Here is a 26,089-nt window from a genome sequence, read left to right on the forward strand (position 1 = left end):
GCCTGCAAACACCTAAGATGTAAAGTCTATCTATGAAGCAAACCCAGATTAGAAGGAGAAGAGGCTCTACCACTCCTGTTGCAACAATGACGGAGCATGATAGTCATAGGCCATAGTATATTATGTTACCAGCAAGCGACCTGTTGGTGAGAGGAGAGCAAGGTCATATAATACGCAAGAACATGACAATCTATGCAAAGAGACTGCTGTGCATGATGCTAATTGGTATGTCAAGAGAACAGACTTGCATAGTATGGTCACATGCTTCAAATTTATTGTTGAAACAAAGACTAGGTGTGGAGTACTAATAAATGTAATGGGTTGAAGTACGACTGAGGATGTCTCTGCATCTTGCTTCAAGGGTAGAAGACAGCATCCTAATGGTATCAAAGAGCATTTTGTGTGGTTTTGCAATACCTCTATAATCCCTACCTAGTGTGTTGATTAGTCTATCTTGGGCATACCTAGTCATTTACTTAGAAGGTTGCAATTGAGACTTCCATTAAAACACATGAAAGGAAGCAATTGCAACAAGCAAGTTTTTTGCTTGAGGAGGATGTCAGTCTGCATGTGCAAAAAGCACCCGTGCCAAGGAGTGTTATAGCAATGAGTCATGTTCGCACGAGCCTAAGGAATAACAAAATAGTAAAGTGTTTCAAGAGAGGATTCATAAGGCTCAGTGTTTGAATACTGAAGTTCTACAAGAGAATATAATTATTCCAAATAAATTACATCTATTTCATGTGTGTACAGAGAGTTCTATCACAAGCCTTACATACACAACGACAATATCAGAGTTTTCACTATGCTCTTGCAAGGACTTCATGCAACAAGTTGCAAAGAAAGAGATATACATTCCGTGCAATCTACTTTGTCTTCATGGGATTTTTGAAATTGAGTGACAAATTGCATGCGTTCATGCACCAGACTGCACTTACAAAGATTGAAGTATCTCAAGCCTTGGCTTCTCATCGAAACCCACCAAGTATTAGCAATGAACTTAGTTAAATTTTGAGACCACAGAGGAGAGATTTTGACTGGTAGAAGATATTTGGAATATGTACACGTGTATTAGCAAATTTTTAGAGACTATTTCAAATAAGCAATACTATAGTTATGATATATCCATTATATGTAATTTTTAAAAGATGTTACCAGTCCTAAAAAAATGTGAGAGAGCTCTTTTTATTTGCTTGTATATGTGCATTCCCTTTGATCGACGTCTTGTTCAAGTATGGTTCTTTTTGTTTGAGAGCAAAGATTTATATACATGTAATTGGTAGAGCAAGAAACTATTGCTGTCAATGCTTTGTATCTCTAGTGTTGAAAATTCATAGACAATTTTCCGAGATGGTCAAGTATTCCAACCAAATAATTGTTATAATGAAGCAAGATAGACATAAAAAATCACAGCTAGTTTGCACCAAACCACTACCAACTAATAGTGTGAATGAGGTCTTTCCTGGATAGCATGTAAACACAACTATGATTTTCACCTAAGAGTAAAGGGTTTGACATTAGGAAAAAACGAAGCTTATTTTGGAGCCCTGTAAGAAATTCATGATTTTCTAAATTTCTCTGCTCAAAATTAATAATTTCTAGAGTGAGAAGCACAAATTTATACGGTTAAGCATTTAATTGGAGATGTAAATCGCAAAATAGATAAACTGACATTTCCCTAACCCCCAAACCCAAACTCGTAAAAACTAACCACTAACCCCTAAACCCTAACTCCCAAACCCTAAACCCCAAACCCTAAACCCTATCACCATTGATTTAAGTAATATCATTCATTAAGTAATAGTTTTCATTAGGATTGATAAGTGGGAGTGAAAGTGGAAGTGGAAGTGGGAATGTGGGAATGGGAGTAGGAGGTGGGAGTGGGAGAAAGGGAGGGTGGAAGTGAGAGTGGGAGTGGGAGAGGGGGAGGTGGGCGTGGGAGTGGGAGAGGGAGTGGGAGTGGGAGTGGAAGTGGGAGTGGGGGAGGTGGGGCTGGTGGTGGGGGTGGGAGGCTGGGAGTGGGAGAGGGAGTGGGAGTGGGTAGGGGAGACCAATGGAAGAGTAGGTCTCGATTCCTCTCCTATCCAAACCAGAGATGCTTGGCAGCCTTCATTCATGAGACAATCAGGCACCGCAAGATGCTTCTTCGATCACAGAGACGAGCAAACTTCTTCCTTGGTAAATCCATCTCAGAGCTCTATCACGGAGTTCTTCCTGTCAGATCACACGGACCTCTACACAAAACCCTAGCTCCAATCTCAACAATTCCCCTCTGCATAATTTTCAATCCCATGAGGTAGTGGCCTTTAGCATGCATACATTCTTGTTGGGATGAGCAATGATACAGAACTTCCCAGCAAGATAATTAACACACAACGATTATGCCATCCTAATAATTCCAAGAAGACGATAAAATCCTGATAAATTGGGCTCTCTGCTCCAGCTGTTTGATAATATGATACAATTGAGCTACAACTAAGATCCCAGACTATGGACTGTTGCAGGAACAAAACACTCATCATAACTTTTTGCAGCAGTTGAATAGAAGCCTATGTCAGCTCTGAAACTGCTGGGGCTACTCATCGACTGGGTTGAGGTGCCATAATGGAATATCAAGGGAATATGTTGAATTCTCCAGGAACCTTTAAAATGAGTTGAAGCCGTATCAATGTTTCAGCATCTTCTTGGATCTTTCTAGATTGTGATGCTCAAGACTTCAAATGAGATTGAAAATAAGAAAATAAAACTCAGTAAGACCTGCCATCCAAAAGAGAGAGAGCCTTTGTCTAGGGAGATGGTTGTTTCCATTCACCCACTTTACTTTTGGTCAGCTTATGTTCTCTACGTGATCATTTCTTACATGCTAAATGGTGTTGATATACACAGTGGACTGCATCAGGACCATCCCTTGTTGTTGGGCATGTAAGTCTTTTGCATGGAAAGTGAACTTCCAACTTGGCACCAATACAGAAACTAATATAAAAAAATCACATGGTAATAGACATGCCACACAATAAAAGGAGGGACAAAGGCAGACACCTGTTTGTTATGGAAGTGGACATCTGTCTTAGATACACCATTTGCTTCTCTGCACACAGCATACTGAAGACTATCCTTCTGATATAAATCAAATCTTCTGATAGCTACCACAATATCACAGTGCCAGTAATCGGCAGGCCTGGTGAGCTCATCCCTAAAAGACTGAGGCCTCCTGATAGCCTGTGAAAATTTCCTAATCCAGCCGACTGAAATGTACTTGTTGACAATGCTGAGAACTGTTCTGTGCCTGAAGCTGCATTTGGTAAAACTGTTGATTTATAGACGCTGATTGGCTTCCATGGTATGGCATCTGCATCTGTCCATTAGCAGCATTGAGCTGCCCAGTTACCAGCTTCCACCTTTGGACTTCCTCTCTCAATGCGTCATTGAGGGCTAACAAACAAATGATTTCTCCACGTCAATGTAAAACCATCACCAAAATCAAACATAACTCTTTCTCTCTCGTGTCACACACACACACGCTTCTTTTTTAAGTGAAATCTATTTGTCTTTATACTACAAAGAGCAATCCCCAGAAACGGAACATGCAAGCACAACATCAAAAGATAGCATTATACGACAAGTATGCAGGGTAATCCAGAAGACAAGCACGCAGACAATCAAAGAATGATTGTCACAGAGATGTCCGGAAGAAATGCTTCTTGGCTAGAGACGGATCATCAAATACTCTATGGTTTCTATCTTTCCAATCCAGAGAGCCCAATAGCGAACCCAAGCGAAAAAAAACCCTGCCTAATAGGGTGAATCCCAAATAGCCAAAAAAGCTTGACAAAACAAGCACTCGGAAACAAAACCCATAGAGAAAATGTAAAGAAAATGTAAAAAGTCATGAGTCTCAGGGCAAAGGCAATGCCAAAAGAGGTAAGCCATGGACCCTCTCAGATCCAGACATCTATGATAAATAGCAGGAGCAATATGTCGACGTGCCAAAATCTGTCCAAATGGAACAACTACAAGCATAACCTGCCATATGAAACTTGCTGTGGCGAAGAGGGAGTTTGCAATTCCAAAGTTGTTGCAATCTCTTTAGCTACCACTTTGCATTGGGAGTCATAGACCGAATATGATTTGCATTATCTGAGATCCAAGGGGGAGGCAGCAAGACCTTATACAACTTGGCGTGATATCAGCCCACAGTAACGGACGATAGCCCAGTGAAAGGCCAATATACCTAGATGAATCCAGGAACATTCCCAAACTCATCCTCTAAAAACACAACATACTGCAGTTTCAATCTCATGATCATCACTCACAAGGTTGAAAACCATAAACTCCATCATGCATAGCAGGGACTAGCTACTATGACATCCCCACTGACGTCATCAGCGCCCAACAGTGGGGTGTAGACCTTAGTATAAAAATATGCTCTCACCCATACAAATCCACACACCCACACATACTTGAGCATCCATTTAAACAAATTCTTCGTACTGAGTTTTTGTCGGCACTCCGGAGGTGAAGGGCAGACTCAGCCATGACAAAGGCTAGCACTAAAGGAGAAGGCTAATCAAAAGGTAGTCCAAGATCTCTTCATTCAAGCTACAATTGCTTGTGAAGTCTAAACCTTTTCATTTTAGTCTCTCCCAACGAGCATCTAAATCTAAATCTAGCTGATAGGGCAACGCACCATTTAAGATAGAAAGAATTATCACAATACCAGTAGGCCGAAACTGGTAGAAAGCCTTGGAGCATCTGAGAAGTGTATACCAAAGAGATTAATAGTGCAGTCCCAATCCACATTTTCTGACTGCTGTCGGGAAAGATAGTAGAGTACCAATATCATCAAGCACATCTCCCACAATGTGGAACCATTTGGACCAAATAAAATATGAGCGTCTGGGCTCCTACAAAGCCAGCGGATGAGCAAGCGCCTTAGACCAATGTGGACTCTCAGCACGCAATGAGTTCCATCAAGAGAGTCCCGACCATGCCATTTGAGATGCAAGAGGATTTCTTTCCACTCCACAAACATAAAGGTCGCAAAAGGATAGCTCTTCACTCTACAATCAATATATCCAAGAAGAAAATCACAGCGGGAAGGCATCCCATGACTGATCGCATTGAGGGTAGACGGAGCTTTTCCCGGGGCAGCCCACTCTCGGGTTGCGGGGCCCGTTTGGAGTCCCAGATGATCCCGAATGGTTGTGGGCCGAACGAAACCGTAGGTTAGTTGCTCTGTTTTACGCCACGGTTCTATCGTGTGGTCAGTGGCCTATTTCGGGACCAACCCCCAATCGACCGTTTTGGGCGGACCGGGTCGGTCACCACATTGGGTCTAACCGACTACAACTAGTGGCTATATAAGAGCAAGCCTGTGAAGCCCATTTCATCACTGGCTACAGCAACCCTGATTCCTTATAGCATCTAGCATCCATCCTCTACTGTTTCCAGCTCGCCGTTGAAGCTTCTTTCATAGGAGCGCACGGTTGGGAGGCAGCGCCATCTATTGTATCAGTTCTACAGTAATCAAATTTTTTATTCTCCATACTATCTGTTTTCTCTCTTGCGTATGAGATCCTGTTATCTGTTGAGCACAGACGTTGTATTGTTTTCTTACAATAAGATCCCCAAAAGAGAAAGGAGAATAACCCGGAATGCCTCCATCAAATCTCCAATCCATGAGAGAATGGTCAGTAAATAAATGGGGGACATGCTGAAATGGAAGTAGCATGCTAGTGAGAGTACACCAACTAGGCCAATGATGCATGCCCAAGCAAAATTGCCTCTTGGCCTGAGGAAAAGAAAAAGTAGCATCCGATCGTCCACCATCCACCGTGGAGATACCCAATCGATGTAGAAAATAAGCCTTTCTAGGCTGAAGATGAAATAACGGCGGATCAAAGACACAGCTCCAATGAATACTTTGTGAACGGAGTGTATTTCTGGGATCCGGAGGACGGCTTAACCAATGCAGATGTGCCAAAAGAAGCTGCCAATCATGGAGCAGACAAGTATAAAATGGAAAACCGGAAATAGAAGCATGTAGATGTCCAAAAATAACATTAGATAGATCAAGCGTGCGTGCATGCACACACACACACTCTTTTTTTGTGAAGCTTTATTACCAAGTGAAACCTCTGAAGAGGTTCAAACCCACAAAAGTTATAAGAATTAAAAAAGCAACCAAAGGATAGGAGCAAACATCCCCAGAAGTCAAAGATAAAATAAGTACAAGTAGCTAAGTGTTAGATATGACCCAACAGAGGGTACACGCAGCGGAAATAATGCCCAGGAGCTCACACAGTGTGCGGTGTGGGTGTGGAATCACAAACTTCTTTACTTATGTGCATTCAATAGGTGTGCAGACTCATCAATAGACAATGAACCAAACTAGATAGAGAAACCACCAAATAATATATTTCCGTCCACAACTATGGACACAATACAAGAGAGACAGATCCAGAGTCCCACCAATGGTGTGGTCCTCTGATCTTATCACAAAGTCCTCCTATCTGCTGGCTATCTCTAGACTAGAGTCCGCGTGCTCCACCTCGAGCGTGAGTAGACTTTCCGTCTAGAATGATCTTCTCCACCTTGCTGTCTGGAAACCAGTCTAGGTGGGCAGCCTCCTGTTAGCTAAGTCTGCAGCACAAGGTACTTCTTTCTCCTCCTGACTGTAGGCCCAAAGATAGCCCTGCTGCTGCTCCTTCTGCTGGTGGAATTGCTGCTGCAAGTGATGATAAAATGAGGCCTGAATGGCCTCTTTATACAGGCCCCAGGGGGGGCTGATAAAAACCGACCAGCCTGGTACAGATTGGCCGACCAGTCTGTGGCTGGTCCAGCCCTATAAGGCACACAACCCAGGGCTTTCTGGCCCAAACTTCCAGGGCCCTTTGGCCCTCCTTTCAAGGCATATATCCAGCCTATAAAAGGCCTGTTTCCTGCCCACTAAAAGCCACTTTTCCTGCTGCAGATCTGGGCCTGCACTCCCTGCACTGTCTGTGCCTCTGCCAGGCCCTCTTCCCAGCCACGTGTCCTGCGCCGTACGGGTTCCTTGTGCTGGCTACTGCTTCGCCTTTTGCTACTGCAGATCCATCCTAGCTCCAGGTACCCACCATCTTCTATGATTCTTGCCCACATGGCATCCAATCAGATGCCCATGTGAGACACTCAAACCCTAGGTTCACCCCCCCCATGCTCTCCTCATTTGGGGGCTTACAGATGGGGAGGTGACCTTTCCAACACTAAGATGCCGGAGGGTGCTGCTCCATCATTGCTTTTCCCATCCAACGTTGTTTCGCCTCCTTTGTAACGATCCTGTACATAGGTCTATTGTCTCCAATCCACACACACACACTATCAACAAGAAAAGAAACCGACACACGCTGTCAGGCGCAGGCCATGGCGACGCTAAAGAGCCACGAGAGAGTGGGATGGAGAGGAAGAGAACAATAGCATGGGAGAGGGAAAGGAAAGAAGAGGGATGGAGATGAAGAAGGTGGCAAGAAGGAAGGGGGAGGATGAGAAGCATGTACATGACAAAGTGGGAAAGAGAATGAGGAGATAGAGACATCAAGGGAAGAGGGTCATGCTTTATTAAAAGGAAGGATGGAAAATCAAAATGCTAGAATGGTGGCTATACAAGAATGAGCATGTCGCATCAAGCAATAGTCCCTCCTTTTTATAACCTAAGGAAGAGGGATCCTCTCATAAATGCCTCCTCCCACATGCATGGTGTGGGTGGAGGCCTCTCCCATGTGGGCTTGGCAGTGCGCATCCACAATAGTATGTGACAATTTCCTCCACTCAAAAATAGTCTAAGAGGCTCCATGGCTCCATCTCAATATTATAATGCGTAGGAGAATAAGTGGAGGATTGGCACAAAGATGCTTGCCACCTCATCCTACTTTTCCCTTATAGAAATATTTTTTGTTGGACTATGCATCACCACCCCACATGGAACTAGCCCACATGGATGAGAAAGTCCAAGATCCCCTGACACCTCCACCAATTTAATACTATCTATCCCATTGACCTTGGCTATATCTCACTTAATGCTTGCATGGGACCGCCTAGGTGGAGGGGTGGTACATGGGATTTCTTGCCATCTCACCATATAATATTATTTATGACATGGACTATGTACAACACACCTATGGGTCCTCTTACATGGAAAGGTGGCACATGGACTTGCCCTGCCACCTCAACCTTGGGCCCTTGCGCACACATTCACACTCACATTTATTTAAACTATTCACATTACGACGTTTTTTTGCCTATAACAACACACACACACACACACACACTAGACAGAGAGCAAAGGGAGGAAAATGCATGGAAAGAAAGCCCATCGAAGCAGCAGTAGACGAGAAAGAAGCAGGGCTGAGCCCTTAAACAGGGGTCGCGCATGTTGGTATCCTCTCACATACAAGAAGGGCTTATGATAGCCAAGGATCCTCTCACACTTAGAGAAAAGCACCTTGCGCTAGGAAATAGTTTCGGGATCGAGATAGGCATCATCATTATTTCTTAGCCGACTTTATCGATGTAAGGTTTATGCCAAATTCCATTTGGAATTTTGATACACTTGTGCATTAATCAAAAGGAACCACTCATATCTTTAAGTCTTTTACTTTTATTTGATTGTATTGCCCTATTAAAGTACACACAACATACTCACATAGCCTGTGTGATATGTCAAGAAAGGCCCGATGGTCAAACCAACGAGTGTCCCCTTCAGAAGGTGCCAAGTTGGATTTTAGTATTTGAAATTTTAATCTTGAAAATATTCTCAAAGCTTGAAAGTCTTGTGATACTATAGATGGGACAACTAATGACCAAGGGATTATGATGAGAGGAGCCAACACAATCACACTCTCATAAACCTGAATAAAAGACAGCTTAGCGAGCTTAGAATACGAGAAGGACAGAATGTTAAACATCATTTGAATCAGCTTATAAACCTACTAGATCAACTGTCAATGCATGATGAGAAGATGCCACATCATTAAGTATTTCATATTCTTCTCAACAGTCTTCTAGACTCCTGGGATGATCCTATCACCACGGTCTCTTTGAAAGAAAATCCTCGCATTAACTCAGCTTCATGGTTACCTAGCTTCTTGCTGCAGCATCAAAAGAACCAGCTCTTCGAAAGTCACTGGTGCCACCCTCTGGCCTACAATTATCGTCACAAAACTACTATAGCTTCAGGGGAGCATTCCCAACAACAATCTTGCCATCCTTATCCTTTAACCAACTGTCGCTAGGTGATCCTGCACCCCTTCATCTTGGTGATGTGTTCCTGTACCGATTCCCCTTCATCCATCCTCATGCCGTACAACTTTGTCTTGAGGTCTAAGATTCTTACCTCTTTGTTATCCCTCAATGTTGTCCAAGCCTCAAAAGAAGAGTTCGCCATCTGAATATGAGGAAGCACCATATCTGTTGTCATACCCACAATGACTGGAAGGCTTTCGCATCCCGGATCTGCAATACTCTGACTAATACAGGGTCCGCTAGCATTGTTACTGCCTCGAAGTTGCTGTGGTTGGGATACTCACGATGGCCTGAGGCAACAGCTCTCTCCCTGTTGTGGGGGTTAAAGGCCACTGTGCCTTAACCCCGGTTATGTACAATACTCAAACACATATATATATGGATAACATAGAAGATTAAGGTGTTCAGCATCCACCAAAACTTGTGTGGCACTCTTCTAGCTCTCCCTCTCTCTCACCCTCTTCCGTTGAGAGCGCTCTCTACTGGTATCAGAGCTCGGGTGTTCTAGCTGAGCCTGGGTGTGGACTTGGAGCCTAAAGTCTGCAGCTACAACTCTGTGGGAGGAAGGAGAAGCTCCATCAGATGACTTTACTTGCATCTTGGTGTGCAGAGACCTTGTAGAAACCTTTGGAAAGTTCTCTGAGAGGTTTTTTGCAAGCTTGTAGGTGGTTGGAGAAAAAAGACGTTTTTTGATAATTCCCCCTGTTCCTTTCAACGATTGAGAGTTCGGAATGACTTGCAAAGGCAACCATTGCTTGCTTTTGGTATCCATTGCACTTTGGGAGTTCGAAAACCTCTTCATTCTTGAATTTCGGGTCCTTTCATTGGATTTTTAACTCATTGTTCCTGCTTAAACGTTTTTCTGCCAGTGTGTTGGAACTCAAGTTTGAAGCAACCGTTCGGAAATCAATCAGTTCCGGTGGACTCAAGAGATCCTAAAACCTTTGTGCTACTCATCATTTGTACTCCGGTGGTTTTTACAAACAGATCTGTTTGCAAAAACGTTTTTTGGTTCGTGTGTTAGACCCGGTGAATGGGACCACGATTTCCAAAACCGTATGTTCCATTGCATTCCAGAGGCCCAAAAACCCCTACCTGCTAGCTCTTGCACGATTCCGTAGAGATTTAGAGAAGTCCCATCTCTCTGAGACGTTGAATCGTCTGTTTCTCTGTCAAAAATCTTCAAAGGTTCAAACCTTTGATTTTTTATTACAGGTCAATTGCAAGGATTGACTCCTCGTTTCCCATTCATCGGTTGGGATTTTGGAGTTCCAACAGAAGAGAGATAGTTGCAAATTGTCTTGCTGCGTCTGATTATGCAGTGACGCCCATGTTTTGAGGCATCTCGCGTTCTATTTTCACTAGCGGTCATTGCCGTGGAGCCGTGGTTTTTTTTATATACCTTATACCAATGTCACAAGAAACGTTTCTAGAAACACGTTTCAAAAAATGTTTCGAGATTTTGACAAATGTTTCGTCTAGAAACGTGTAAAATTAGTGTATTTTATATAAATAATAAAAATAGTTTTTCTTTAATTTAAAAAATTTTCAAAAAAACTTTCACGTTCCGCACATTTCTTAGAAACATTTCTTCACGTTTCTACTGCTCGAAACGCGTTTTTTTGTTACACTACCTTATATAGATCACTCTACTTGCAATCTGAGTCGTGTGCGCTCATTTGGGGTTTACATTGGGTTGCAGTGGATGCTTTATTGACCATTTGGATGTGTTGCGGTCTTTATTAGATGCACTGATAAGCCCAGATTGCCTTGTGGGATGCTTTATTGATGGACGTTTAGCACATAGATGCTATTTTATGCTGAGGGACAGCTTTGACACATTGCAATTGATGCATTGATTGTGCTATGCTTTCTTGGATGAGACATTGATGATGCTTATGCCCATGGACAGTGTTTATGCTTGAGTCATTTGGCTCTTATTGGCATTGGGTTTACCATTGTTTTGTCATTGCAGGTTGCATTTTCTTTTGGGTAAGATTTGCTCATATGAGTGCATAGTATATGCACATGAGTCAGATGCATTTTGATGCTTTGAGCCTTTGAGATTTGGTGATGTTACCTTCCATTTTGGCGTACATATTTGAGTGCACTTGGTATTTGGTGTAATTCTTTCTTGCAAGCACTAGCGTTTGGGATTTTGCTTTATTTTAATCATGGCATCCTCTTCCATGTCTAAAAATGAGTTTTTCAGCATTAAAAAGTTTGATGGGACAAACTTTTCTTTGTGAAAAGAAGAGATCAGGAATGTGCTTATTCAAAAGAACTAGATTAAACCCTTGGCAGGGATTGAAGCTAAGCCTGCAGATATGTCTAAGGATGATTGAAATGAGTTGGATGCATTAGCAAAGCCTACTCTTAGACTCCATCTTGCAGAGTTAGTTTATTTCACAATAGTAAATCAGCAAACTACGAAAGATTTGTGAAAGAAATTATGTGCCACTTATGAGAAGGAAACTGCCTCTAATAAAGTTTACCTCATGAAGAGGTTGTTTGAGCTGCAAATGAAGAAAAGAGTCTCTAATGCTTCTCACTTGAATGAATTCAATATTATTTTCACTTATTATTTTCAGCCAGCTTCAGGCTCAGAAGATGAATTTTGATGCAGAGACTAAGGCAATATTCCTCTTATGTTCATTGCCATCCTCATGGGATACCTTCCGTACAGTTATCGGTAACTCTGCACCTGGTGGAGTACTGAAATTTGATGATGATGTGGGTAGCTTGTTGGCCGAGGAGATTAGACAGAAGTCTATGGATGGCAACAAGCAGGATGCAGCCTTAAATGTGCAAAGGTACAGATCACAGTTCAAGGGGAAGTCTCAAGAAAGAGGAAAGTCTCCTAGCAAATCCAAGGCATGGAACATTGAGTGTTACCATTGTGGCAAGAAGGACCACATAAAAAAGGATTGCTATAAGCTGAAAAAAGAGCTAAATGATAAGAAAAAGAATACAAATTGGGATGCACATAAGCAGGAAGAGAGTCCAAGGGAGAACAAAGAAAAAGTGAAGATCGAGGAGATCAATGCAGTCACGGATAATAGTGACAATGACATTCTCTTCATGTTTAGTCTACTTGCATAGTTGCTTACCACTTCAAATGATGCATATTCCGAGGATTGGATTTTGGATTCCGGTGTTTCATTCCATGTTACTCCCCATAGAAAATAGTTCTCCACTTATAACAATGGAAAGACAGGTCGTGTGCATCTTGGAAATAACTATGCATGTGACATAGTGGGAGCACGTGACATAAAGTTTTCTTTTGCAAATGGATCTGCATTTGTTTTGAAAAATATGAGACATGTATCTAAGCTGACCAGGAGTCTCATTTCATTGGGTCAGCTAGATGATGCTGGTTTTCAAACCACCTTTGGCTTTCAGAGTTGAAAAATTCAGAAAGGCTCTATAGTTTTAGCAAGAGGTGCCAAGTGTGGGACACATGTGGATAGCAGGAGATCCACTTCTGGTTATGTGTTCACCTTTGCAGGTGATGCAATGTCGTGGATGTCTCGCACACAGAAGTGCGTCGCTTTGTCTACGACAGAGGCCGAGTATGTTGCAGCCACAAAGGGTTGCAAGGAGGCTATATGGCTTGATCAACTAGTGGGAGATTTGAGAATTCATACAGGTGTACTGACATTGCATAGTGATTTCAGCCAAGCACAAAATCATGTCTTTTATGCAAAGACCAAACACATTGAGATTAGGTACCATTTCATCAAACACATTGAGGTCAGGTACCATTGCATAGTGATTTCATGAGTGCTATTCAACTAGCACAAAATCCGGTCTTTTATGCAAAGACCAAACACATTGAGATCAGGTACCATTTCATTACATAAGTACTTGAGGACAAGCGCATAGAGCTTGTCAAAGTTCATATTAATGATAACCCTACAGATATGCTAACAAAGAGTCTACCTAGTCTGTCATGTGTTGATGGGCAATTGGATAGTATGCTCATTGGTTGTTCTCCCTTAAAGGCACATTGGCCTTTAAGTGGGAGGTTGTGGGGATTAAAGGCCATTGTGCCTTAACCCTAGTTATGTACAATACTCAAACACATATATATATGGATGACATAGAAGATTAGGGTGTTCTGCACCCACCAAAACTTGTGTGGCACTCTTCTGGCTCTCCCTCTCTCTCACCCTCTTCCGTTCTGCTTCCGTTGAGAGCACTCTCACCCATCTCGCCCGTCTCGCAATCCCATGACTCTCTCAACACTAAGTGGCTCCAAACCTTCATTTTCTACAACAGGTAATTCGTTCCGTTGAGCTTGCCCTTACTAAAATTTGGGATATGATAACTATTGGCTATGATAATGAGCTGAAAGACGTAAAGAGTTTAGGGTCTTGTACACCTGCATGAACCTGAGCCTCCCACCTCGGTACAATCCTTCAAACATCTGCCTAAATCTGAGCCTCATGCCTGCATACAATCTTTCATACACCGAAGCTACTTCCTCTGAATACTGAATCAAGGTCGTACTTCAGCAAACTCCTTGGGTTCAAGCTCCACTTCTCGAGAAATTCTATTAGGGCTCTTATACCATGTTAGAATATCAAAATCCCACTGGAGGATATCCCGCATCGGAAGACTGATAGATGGGCCCACGAATTACATGCGGAAGTATTTCACTATGGAATCAAACTTCATACAGTGTGTGTACTTCAGAACCATTCATGTGTGTGTGCAAGCCAAAATAGACAATGCATCCAAGACAAATATAGAAGCAATGCTTATATATTTATGTCCCTCCACAAACTAGACACAATACATTACCAAAATGTTCACCTACTATATGCCTCGCACCTCTAGATCTATGAGCCTGCATGCTCCACTGAGCTTATGTAGACTCGCTGTCCAAAGATCCCTTCCACCTTGCTGTCCGGAAAGCCAGCCTAGGTGGGAAGCACCTCAAGCTTCGTCTGCAGCCTCTTTCTGACCTCCTGGATAATGCCTAAGGGTGCCCTAACTGCTGCTCCTATCTACTGTCTAACGGATGCTCCAAGTGATGCATATGGAGGCCCATATGGGCCCCTTATATAGGGCACAAGGCCTTGCCCAAAAGCCGACCATCCAGGCTGAAAACAGCCGACTGGATAGCCAACTGGGGTCGGCCCCCTTCCAGGTTCAAAACAGCCTGGTTGGCTGGCTTAGACCAGCCCAACCAGGCCCCGGCCCCCACCTTTTTGCCATGGTCTGGACTATATACAGCCCTATTCTTGGGCCCCAAACCAGGCCCATCTCTTCCCAATCATCTGCCTTTTACCTCTGCTGGTTCCGCCTCCTGCTGCAGCAAGTCCGTGACCATCCAGGTCCTCTACAGGCCCTGGGTCTGCTCCGTACTCATCCGTACAGCCTCATGACATCAGCACCCATCTTATTCCTGCGCAATCAAGTCCCCTTCCATTGTGGTCAACCCCTGAGCATTGCCATGCCAGATCTACCCTCTATGGTGGCCTCCAATTGCCAAGTACATGCTTTCTCTCACTGCTGCCCACATGGCAGCAAATGTGCTGCCTATGTGGCAGCCCCATGATTGATCCTATTATTGTATGGTCCCACCCCCCCGATGCACTCCTCATATGGGCCACAGGTGGGGAGGAGACCAACCCTATGCCAACATAACGGATATCTGGGGGGCTTCATCGATCCACCAAGCTACACACGGATCCACTTCCCCTACTCTTTGAGGATTTCGATCGGGTAGTTTCGTGTTTTCGTGCATCAGCTACGCGTTGAGACTGGATGGGACGGAGGACACACCTAAAGAGAGCTGAATTTGCACCCTATGAGCATTTTGCTTTCAGATGCCCTGAGTATTATGAGATCCGAGGTCATCATCACTGTCTCTTCAGGATGGATTCAGACCCTTGTCTCACCGAACTCAGGCGTTTGGCAACTTTCATTCACGAGGTTGTACAAGATATAGACCAGCTCTTCAAGGAACATGGATGAGATCAAGGTGCTCAACTAGGTTCCACCTAGAGTGTTTTTCCCATCAGATAGCACAAACTAGCAGGTCCCAAGGAGACTGCATAGCTAAGGTCCGGAGCGAGAGATGCAAGAGATGCAACAGACCAGTCAACGTGTCGATACACAAATCATGCTCAAGGATCTTCTCTCCAAGTTTACCAAATGAGAGGCATGGCCAATGCGTGTGACAGCGGCACTGGCTCGACGCAGGGCCACAGCCAAGAGATTATAGTGGACCATGCATACTAACCATCGCCAGCGCTCCATCATGGGTTTTATGCTGCTACTGCAGCCCCATACATCACCAGAGCCTTTTGTGGCCTTTACTCCTCCTCCAGCCAACAAAGGACCACCCACAGTAATGCTACACCACATCTTCCGTTCTCTCCATGGGCTCAAACACTTTTTGCTAGTGTTTTTATGTTTATGTTGTACTTGGGTGCATATGCCCACTTAGAGGCCCCACCCTTTCAGTCTCACAGACTCTTCAGCATTTTGAAGACTTTAATACTCTCTCTCTCTCTCTCTCTCTCTCTCTCTCTCTCTCTCCTAGAGCAACAGCATAGAGCCACCAAGGCTCTCAGCATCACAGTCCAGGGGATCCCTTGCACTTCCACCAATGCCATCAACGATGCGACCAGCTTTGTGGCTTCCACTCTAGGAATCCCAGAGCATGGAATTGAGGACGCCTGGCGCATAGGATAGGACCCCACTCAGGAGCACCCCTTATCATCCGATTTAGGGACACTCACGCCTGCCTTGCAGCACTATGCAAGTGTATAGTTCTACGGGATCACCCCCACATGCATCTGAATAAGGACCTCACACCTCCACAAGTAGAGGAGAGGTGCACCCTCCTATAGCAACTAGACATAGCGCGCAAGGAGGGGACGTGGGCAGTGGTTCGAAATGGATGACTTCTGATATGCCCTCAACGGGCATCTCATGGTCCCCCTACATAGGGGGATGGGATCTATGAGATTCCAATCATAGAGACCCTGAGCTGAGCTATTTGGAACTGTAATGATACCTTATGGTCGAATCCAAGAAATTTCTTGGAGTCTTACACAACTTGAGATATGACCTTGCACAAAGATCCGTTGTTAGTGGATCCAAACACTCAACAGTAGACTATTTGGTCACCGTAAGGGCTGCATCAGAAGGATGCCAAAGCCAAGCATTAAATAGAGGCTGTATTTTGTTAGCCTTTGACATGGTCCCGTGCAAGAAACTATGGGAAAGACTGGAAAAGCTTCAAGTTCATCACGAGCTGAGAGAGGCTGCATACTGTCTATATGAGAAAGTATTAGCTTAGCTAGCGTAACCACTTGTGAATGGATCATGCTCCAAAGGGAAAGCTGTCATAAGCAGTTACATAGGGGTCAAACAGGGCTGTCCCCTCTCGCCAACTCTTTTTTTCTTTTTATTGATGATCTAGAAGATTAGGTGAGAAGAGAAGGTGTCCAAATTGTAGGATATGTACTACTATTGCTTATCTACACAGATGATGTGGTCTTCCTTGCAAAGAGCAAGCAGAAAATGCAAGCACATTTGAATGCACTAAGTGACTTCTGCAAACACTCAAGAATGCAGAACAACATAGCCAAGACAAAAGTCATGGTGATTGGGACTCGCAACTCATAACAATATCTAGGGCTGGAGTATGCATGTGCAGAAAGAAGAATATTAGGGAGTTTGAAAGCTTTGTACAGCTTCCAAAATAAGTGCAGGAAGGCACACCTATGGAATTGGGAAATGAGAAAGTTTCCATACACCATGCTTGTACAGATAGTGATCCTTTACGGGTGTCTAGGATGGGCTCCCGGGCTCTCTAGGACCTACTAGAAAAGAATAGAAACTTTACATAAAAGGTTTCTCATAGGGAAATTGGGGGTCAAGTCTCAGACACCCTATCCCACCTACTGGCTGAGATGGGTATGATACCTCTTGAAGGGGAGGCATTACGCCAATTCATGGCTTACCTCCACAATTTGAGAAGATGGATGCCAGTAGGATACCTCACAAGGCACTGGAAGCTACACAAACTGCTGGATGGCACTGAGATGGGATTGTGGACAGAATTATGTAGTATAACAGCTGCTGGTATACCAGAGGATGCATGCGAGATCAGGGAGTTAGTGACATAGAAGATGCTACAAAAATTATGGCAAGACCCACAGGCGAAAATGCAGTTCTACAAACAGGAAATTAATCCAATAGGCAGCTATGGGATGCAAAATACCATATCAATGTTTAAAAGGCATCTGATATGCAAAATGAGAACCAGCTCACATGATCTAGAGGTGGAGAAGGGAAGGAGGGCAAGAGCTAGGGTCCCAAATGAAAAAAGAATATGTCAAATCTGCCCCACAAGGGAAGTGGAAAATGAGCAGCATGTGCCCCTTAGCTGTTCGGCCTATGCACACATCAAAGAAAGGTATGATGACATCATAGGCAACCTGAAAAATCTATTAGAGCAGCAGGCTACAAAGCTAGGAAGTTATCTGTAGGAAGTTTTGGAGCACCACAACAAGGTACTAGGACTAGTGCACAAGCTATCCCAACAAGTACTAACCACACTATTTGTTGATTGTGATCACCAGTCCCATAGATCCTAGCGGGTCTCAAGAGGAATTCAATACAATCATATCATACCATCTCCTCTCTTCCCCCCCCCCCCTTAATGCCCTGACTTTCCACAAATACCAGAGTAGGCTCAACCCCCATGAGTAGATTTGCCTCTTGCAGTGAGAACTTAGAGAAGCAAAGCTCCGAATTGCAAGAACTCACAGCCACTGTGAGTTCCAAGATTTATAAGTGTAATGTCTATGAGGAGGTAAAAGAGCAAGAAACCAGGGCTGCCAATGATCGGATTGTACGCATAGGAGGGTTACCAGAGGGTTGGAGTGTGGGTGAGAGCAACACAGAAACAAAGCTTGACAATCTCAAGAAGGCAATCTGCTAGATTGAGTGGGACTCCAAAGAAATAGATTGTGTCCTCCAAAAAGGGATGCAAGGGTAATCTTCCAGGACAAGCTAGCAAGGGGCAAAGTTCTCAAACAAACCAACAACATGAGAGGTACCAAGACATAGGTTTTAGAGGAGCTCACTCTTACCAAGACCAAAGTAAGGAACCCAGAATTAGCCAAATTGAAAGAAGCTCGGAAGGAGGGAAGGTGGGCTGTTTATCAAGATGGAATAGCGCTAATCAGAGACTTCAAATCTAGACCCAAAGACTCTCAATCTAAAACTGATGTAATGAAGGCCACTTCACAATATTATTAGAATTTAGTAGTGTGCTAAATATTCGATCTGAGATACCTTGTGCACTCATCAACCCTCTTTGACACTCAGAGATGTAAGGGCCTCACCTTTTTTTGGATGTGTACTTTGTCTCATAACCCCGTCAGGGCTTCTGCAGACATCAATCTCTCTCTCTCTCTCTCTCTCTCTCTCTCTCCCCCCCCCCCCACCGAAGTCACCCTCTCCCCTTTCATTCTCTCTCCAAGAAATGCAGGCAGAATATAGCAAATGATAATACCATCGCGAAGTTGAGCCTGTTGCTCCATAGATTCAAGCCGGAGTTTCAATTCACTATTCTCTGCTGTTAATCCTGAGGTGTCTCTCTGCAGATACAAGACCATAAATCAATCCAAAGTCCCTCTTCAAACTGCCAGCTAATGTATTCAAGAATGACTAGGTTTATAGAGCACATGAGCTTAAATTTCAAAATCCTTGTTTATCTTTTCCACAATAATAAAAGCCGCAGGAGGGATGAGAGATAATATATAAGCAAACATCACGTCAGGCAAGACACAAGCCATGCATCTGAGTAGAATAATATTTCAACAAAATATTCACCTGCAACATAGCCACTTGGGCAGAAAGAGTTGTAGCTTCAGTCTGAAGGCTCTGAACTTTTCGCTCCAACTCTGCTATGTAAAGTGTTCTGCGTTCTTTTGAGCGAGCTGCCGACAGTCGATTCGCCAAAATCCTGTTCAAACTTTCCTGTGAATTACATGTTTGAAGAAGTATGCAAACATATATGTTCTCTGAAACCTAATACAACCCAGTAGTAAAATATCAGAATGCATTCCTTGTCATATGATTCAATTTAAACTGGATTAATACATCTACATAGATCACAGCGAGCTAAAACCTTGTAACAAAAGTTTATCAATCAAACAATGACAATAAAAACCAAGGGGATTCATATGAAAAGACACCCTCAATGCTCTAAAGAGGATCCCCGTGACACAGGCCACTTAAAATACCATCCAGAAACTTCAACAGAGACAAAAGCCCAAAGGTTAGCATACCTGTCCAGAAACTTCAACAGAGACAAAAGCCCAAAGGTTAGCATACCTTACTTTCAAAATACAGGCATTTTACAAAAGTCAACCAAAAATACAAAGATACATCCATTATCAAATTGAAATATTGATAAGACTTGTACATGCCGGAAACGGAGTTTCCGGCCCAATCCGAAATGACAGAACGAGAAACAGCAATATGATACAGTTTATGTGTAAAAGTAAATTTATGAAGGGGGAGAGGGAGAGTATGAGGAGGAGGAGGAGGAGGAGGAGGAGAGGATGGAGAGGAGCAGGAGGAGGAGGAGGAAGAATACGAGGAGGCACGGAGAGTATAGGAACTCAGGAGGATGAGGGAGAGTATGGGGAGAAAGAGGAGGGAGAGCAAGAGAATGAGGAGAGGAGTACGAGGATGGAGAGGCTAGGGTAGGAGAGTGGAGAGGCTAGAGTAGGAGAGTGGAGAGGTTAGAATAGGAGGATGGAGAGGGTAGGGGAGTGGAGAGGCTAGCATAGGAGAGTGGAGATTGGTAGAGAAGACAGAGAGGCTGGAGTGGATCTGGGATGATGCAGGTGGCAAAAAAGGGCATGAGGTGGCAAAAAACCCTGATCAGGGTGTTTTAGAAAAGCAGGCGACCGAGGAAGCCGCGGCAGCCCGGTGGTAGGGCTGCCTGCCTACGTGGGTGGCGGCCCTCATTCGATCCTCAAGGTGCCCCTAGATAGCCTCAAATCGGGGGGGTGAATGGGTGGGTGGGTGTTTTATTTTGTTTGTTTTTTTTTTAACAGGCAACCAAAAACGCCGTTTCTGAAACGGCTGGCATTTCCGTTTCCGTTTCAGCCGCACGCAATGGCATTTCGCGCAACTATGGTAGTGAATGAGAACATCCTCATTTCAACTTCCAAAAATGCCCTATTGGCAATAGGTCTGCATACTTAGAGCGCCTTTTTGACCTACTAGAACCATTTCACAGTTGTTGGAGAAGAGTTGGATAGAGGTAAAAACCATTTCACAGCTGTTGGAGAAGATTTGGATAGAGAAAAGGCACCCTCTACCGGCTTCCCCAAAAAGCTTGGGCTTATAGAAGACCTTATGGCGTTCATGCCCAATGTCAACACTCACTAAGTACGAAACAACAACCAAGTTAAGAATAAAGATGTAATGAAGGTGTTAGAAATTACCCAACAGAGGGTACACACAGCGGAAGACTGATAGAATTGCCCAAGAGCTCACACAATGTGGTGTGGGGTGTGGAATCACAAACTTCTTAAACTTATGTGCAAAGATGTGCAAGCTAGTAAGTAGACAATGCTCAAAGACAAATATAGAAGCAACACTTTATATTTCCATCCGTCCACAAAGTAGGACAGGATACAATACCAAAAGGTTCTCCTACTAGATGTCAAGCACTTCTAGATCTTTGCTCCACCTCGAGCAAATGTAGACGCTCTGTCTAGAGTGTTCTTCTCCACGTTACTGCCTGTGAAACAGCCTAGGTGGGCAGCACCTTGCTGAGCTAGGTCTGCAACTCTCCAGCCTCTATGTCTAGGGGGATAAACCGACCCCCTCTGGCCAACTCGGTTGGCTGGCCCAACCCTAACCAGCCAACCTGCTGGTCGGCCTGGTTGGCTGGCTCAACCAGCTCCATATAAGGGCCCTAGCCAGCCCCTTTTGGGCTGCTGCTAGGCTGCCCTTTTCTGCTGCTGGAGACTCTATTGCAGACTGTACACCTGCCCATACACCCCCAACATGCTGCACCATGCTGCAGCCCTTTGTGGCACCACGTCCTGCCCGTACCCTTCCGTACATTGCCCTGCAGCAGCCCGTACAGATCCGTACAGTGGCTGACATCATCGCGCCTTCGTTCCTTGATGGAGATGCTGCGCAGATCTGCTCTGCTCTGTCCTTGACAGTCACTTGGTCATTCTGCCCTCAAGGCAAGCTTCCTTTTGTCAGGTACTTCCTTTCTTTGTGTGAGGTGCTGCCCATGTGGCAGCCCCCTCCCTCTCTCTTTTCCTAGGTCCACCCCCCCCATGCTCTCCTCATATGGGGGGCTTACAAATGGGGAGGTAGCCATTCCAACAGAAGGGGAAAAGGGGTTAATTTAGGGGTACCTTAGTGAGGCTTAGAGGGGATAATGGAGGGGACTATACAAGTCCAAGCCCTCTACTCTTGTACCACTTTTGATGTGACATCTAATCCTATCTACTTTCCCTCCTCCTCCCTCCTACTTGCTTGCACACTCTATTGAGGTCTGGCCTATCACAGCTTTCCTCGGGGGAGACTACCCGAGACGAGGGGTCACTCTGAACATAGCCCAACGCGTTCAGAGATCAAGGATACCACACGCTCCCCTGCCACCACAGCATGAGACAACCCGACAGACGCAGATCCGAGATATTTTTGCCACTCACAGACGAGCCACCACGCTGCCGGGCTTCAGTTTTCGAGTCCCAGCTCTTAGCCTACTTCAGTTAGTATTTGATTTATTCTTGACTTTGCTTGAGCTATTGAGCTCTTTAGATCAGTTTAGCACTCAGCAAGGGCCCTAGCGTGCCCTTTGCCCCAGCCCATTGAGACTTGTATGATAAATACTGATATTCTGACAGTGTTGATATATCTTAACACTAATAAGTATCAGTATATACCAATACTAGTATCGACATAAAACCCGCCCATGCATTGTATCGATGGTTTTGGCACCCATGCATGCTAAACATCAGCAAGACAAGGTCCAAAAGGATGAAGGTCTAGTACTGTCAAGGCATTGCTAGATGGTTATTAGAATCCCAATTACGTTAATTATCGATGCAAACCTATTGTTTTGATGCACAAGAATATTAAAAAAATTTATGTTCATAAGTGTTGTTTGACACTTTTATAAGGAGGAATTGGAAGAAGCCCTCTTGTGTCCGAGTGTTAAAGGAACTACATGTCCCTCAAGAGATCACACTTTCTACAACCAAAACTTTCTATAAGATTTTACACTAGCCAACTTGTATTTTTTAGAAAATTGGAAATTTATATCAATGTTTAGGTTCTACAATTGCAAATTATTTCATGAGGATGAAGTGGAACTCTCTCTCTCTCTCTCTCTCTCTCTCTCTCTCTCTCTCTCTCCACCTCTTCCTATCTCTCTCCTACCCCATCTCCCTCCTTCTCCCCCTTCCGCTCTTCTACAGAAAAAGGATCCTTCTATTAATGCTTAGAGAAATCAACCATACAAGTCGAATGTCCCTGAGACGCTGACCTAACAACAACAGAGAAGTCTGGCTGAAAGAAAACCAACTTGTTCTAGAGAACCCCGCTCACTGCCTAGGGAATCTCTGGAGTAGGGGCTAACAGCCAGGGAGGAGGACTATATAGCCAGCAAATCCCTCGAGGCATGAAGACATAGAAAATGCCTGCAAGCGAAGCCTTGCTTTCAGCAGTCGCTCTAGAATCCAATGTCCAGCGCTCCAAAGTGCCACACCGCAAGGTGTAGATGATTGCCCTTGCTTCTCACCAGTACTGGCCCGTGTACCAAATGGAAGTCAAGTCAGCATTCTCGAATGGGGACTTGTAGGGGAGGTGTATGTGGAGCAGCTAGATTAAAGAAGACTTTGTATGGTCTCAAGCAGGCTCCGCTGGCTTGGAATCAACAGATAGATGCCTTGTTTCTCCAAAGGATTTCAGGAGATCTGTTGCAAACGATCCCAACTTGTATCTCTATCAAGAGAGAGGCATGATAACCTTCATCATACTTTATGTTGAGGATCTCATCTTGACAGCCAGCAATGTGGAAAACATCGCCAAGACTCAAGAGGGTTTTTTGTGTGTCACAACAGCAGTATGTTCATGAGCTGTTGGAAGCATTTGGCATGGAGAACTGCAAGCCGATCTCATCTCCCATGGACCCGAATACAAAGCTTTCCAAAGATGATCCTTGTGAGTGGGTTGATGCCTTGCTCTATCGTAAGCTGGATCTGGCTGCTGAACACCAGACTGGAGCTGAGTTTTCCAGTCGGGCTGTTGAGCTCCTTCATGCAGACACCTCTAAAGGATCATGGACTGTTTTATGATGCAGGATTGCGGATCCTGCTGTATCTTCAAGGTACAAAGGATCATGGACTGTTTTATGCTGCAGGATCGAAAGTGAAGCCTAGAGTCTGGCTTCAAGGCTGGAACAACTCTGATTGGGGCAGAGATCCAAACACGAGGTCTACAATCTATTTCGTGGAGCAGCAAGAAGCAGCCCACCATGGCCTCGTCATCAACTGAGGCTGAGTATCGGGCTGTCTATGGAGCTGCCTGCGAGATGGTATGGCTACAAAGGTCACTAGGCAAGATCGGGTTCCAGCAGAGGGAATCTACTGTCATCCAGTAAGACAATCAAAACTGGATAGCTATTGTGAGGAATTCGGAGTTCCCATACCTGGACCAAGCACATAGAGATCCAGTACCATTTTGTTCATTAAAAGATCTTGGATGGTGACATCTGTTCACCTTCTATTCAATGAAGAACAACGCAGCAGACCTTTTCACCAAGCCTCTACCACGACAAATGCTTGGGCAACATTCAACTCCCTCCAATAGCACTTCTGCTGTCTCTCAGTTCGCATATCATCTCTCCAATTTCGCATATTATCATCTCTCTTCCATCACAATTCTGTTGTCTCTCAGTTCGCATATATGCTGTCTGTTTCTGTTTGCATATTCCGCAGCCCGCTGCACTCTGACAGGAACATGCTACACCAACAGCTGGTTCCCTAGATTTTATAAGTCTGACGACTGCTGTAGAAGCAACAGATCAATTGTTTCAGGAGACAAGTCTACTACAGAGATGTTGACTGCTGATCTACTTGCACTCTCTAAAATCAGTTTCATCTGAGCTTTCAAAGGATGCCTAATGTGTCAGAAAACATTAATGTTCCAAGTTCTTTGAATTTTAATATCCCCTCTACCTCCAAAACGAAGAGTGGAAAGAGTGCAATCTCGTATTTCTGTGTATCTAGCCACGATGGTAAGGACCTTTCATGCTCGGCCTGAACATCTATTAAATCAATGGAACCCTCCAAGAAATTCTGCTTGCAAGTTCCCTGCACGACATAACTCTGCAAACTCAATTCTTTAGTGGACCGGGCATAGACAGAACAGCTGACAAGTACAGGTACCTCCACTATCTTTCACAGGCATATCAAGCAAATCCACAATTGGCGATCTGATCCAATCAAACTTGAAAGGGTGGTACAAACAACAGATGATCTTCAACGCTGGAAAATCTGAACAAAGGAACCCACTGTAAGAATCTGACCTCTTTGCTCGTTTAGGATCCAGGAATGCAAGTTCTGCCAATTTACTGGCAGGCGTTGCCTTTTTTGCCTCCAATGATTCAGAGCCGATTTCCTGTTTGATTGGTACAGATTCATCCGGGGATTTGCTATGTTGGTGCAGCGACCTTCCATGCGGGCGGTCGCCAGCAAAGTTGGTTATCCCGTTACTGCTTTTAATACCTGCAAGCCCTCCATCACCAGAAACACTTCGCATATGATGTGGCTTGGGGACAGGTAAAGATTGCGCATCTGAGGGAAATTTCGTGCGAGGCAATGCTGCAGAAGTGGCAGAGTAAGAGTTAAATTTATCAACGTCAATATACTTCGAGAACAAGTCTTCGCCCACTTCATCAGAAATTGTTGGTGTTTCCAGTACGGTAGGTTCATGTTCAGAAGAGATATCATCGGGCAAACGAAATGAGATTTCTGACTGGGCTCTGCGGTGACCCCGATTACGAGGTGGCATGATGGGCATAAGGTTAACATCTGAACTAAAATTCTGTCCGGAGCTTGCCATCTGAGCTGGCGCTACTGCCAAAGGAGGAGCCGGAGATGTGGCACTTTCCTGCATAGCAATATCTACGGAAACGGAGCCACTTCTCATGGATGAATCTGAAAGGGAAGGAGACGGCTCCCTTGTGATGGTGAGAGCATTTGTGGGAGAGGGGTACTTTGAGTGATGGAGCTGCGACTGAGAAGGGCGAGGAGGATAACCATTGTGGCAAGAATTCGGAGTGTTGTTGGAAGCATTGACAGCATTGAGGCCTGAGGCCTTAGCAGCAGTTGCAGAAGCAGAATTTGACTGCAATCCGAAATCTTCCATTCGCCTTCTCCCACGAGACAATATCAAGCTCCTATCAACCCAACTGCTCCTGCTCTCCAATTTGATCTAATGCTCCTGCTTCCTCTCCTGCTTCCAATTTGATCTAATACTCCTGCTTCCAATATGATCTACACGCTTCCAATTATCTACACACCTTCTCCTGCTTCCAATCATCTACACTTCAGCTGTCAAATTGCAGGAAAATATCCAAAATCTGGCAACCCCCATCCCACAGATCTGGATTGGGTAACGAATCTTGACGCAGGAACCAGAGAAAGATGATGATGAATTCGTCTTTAAATCTTCTTGATTTACCTGAATTAAATGATTAGAACAAGGATGGCAGTGAGGTGATGACAAAAAA

General features: G+C 44.4%; 1 pseudogene across 1 annotated transcript; it reads right to left on the bottom strand.

The window, feature by feature from the left end:
* Nucleotides 1–2,421: 2,421 nt before the first annotated feature.
* LOC147889394 (transcription factor RF2b-like) lies at nt 2,422–26,089 on the bottom strand (annotated as a pseudogene). Its single transcript, XR_015542879.1, has 4 exons — nt 24,884–26,089; nt 19,144–19,276; nt 18,824–18,908; nt 2,422–3,432 (listed from the first exon to the last, which is right to left on the bottom strand). The product of XR_015542879.1 is annotated as a transcription factor RF2b-like (transcript).

This window comes from Dipteris shenzhenensis, chromosome 20, assembly GCF_047967505.1.
Source record: "Dipteris shenzhenensis isolate YYH24624 ecotype China chromosome 20, Dip_SZ_1.0, whole genome shotgun sequence".
NCBI classification, from domain to species: Eukaryota; Viridiplantae; Streptophyta; class Polypodiopsida; order Gleicheniales; family Dipteridaceae; genus Dipteris; species Dipteris shenzhenensis.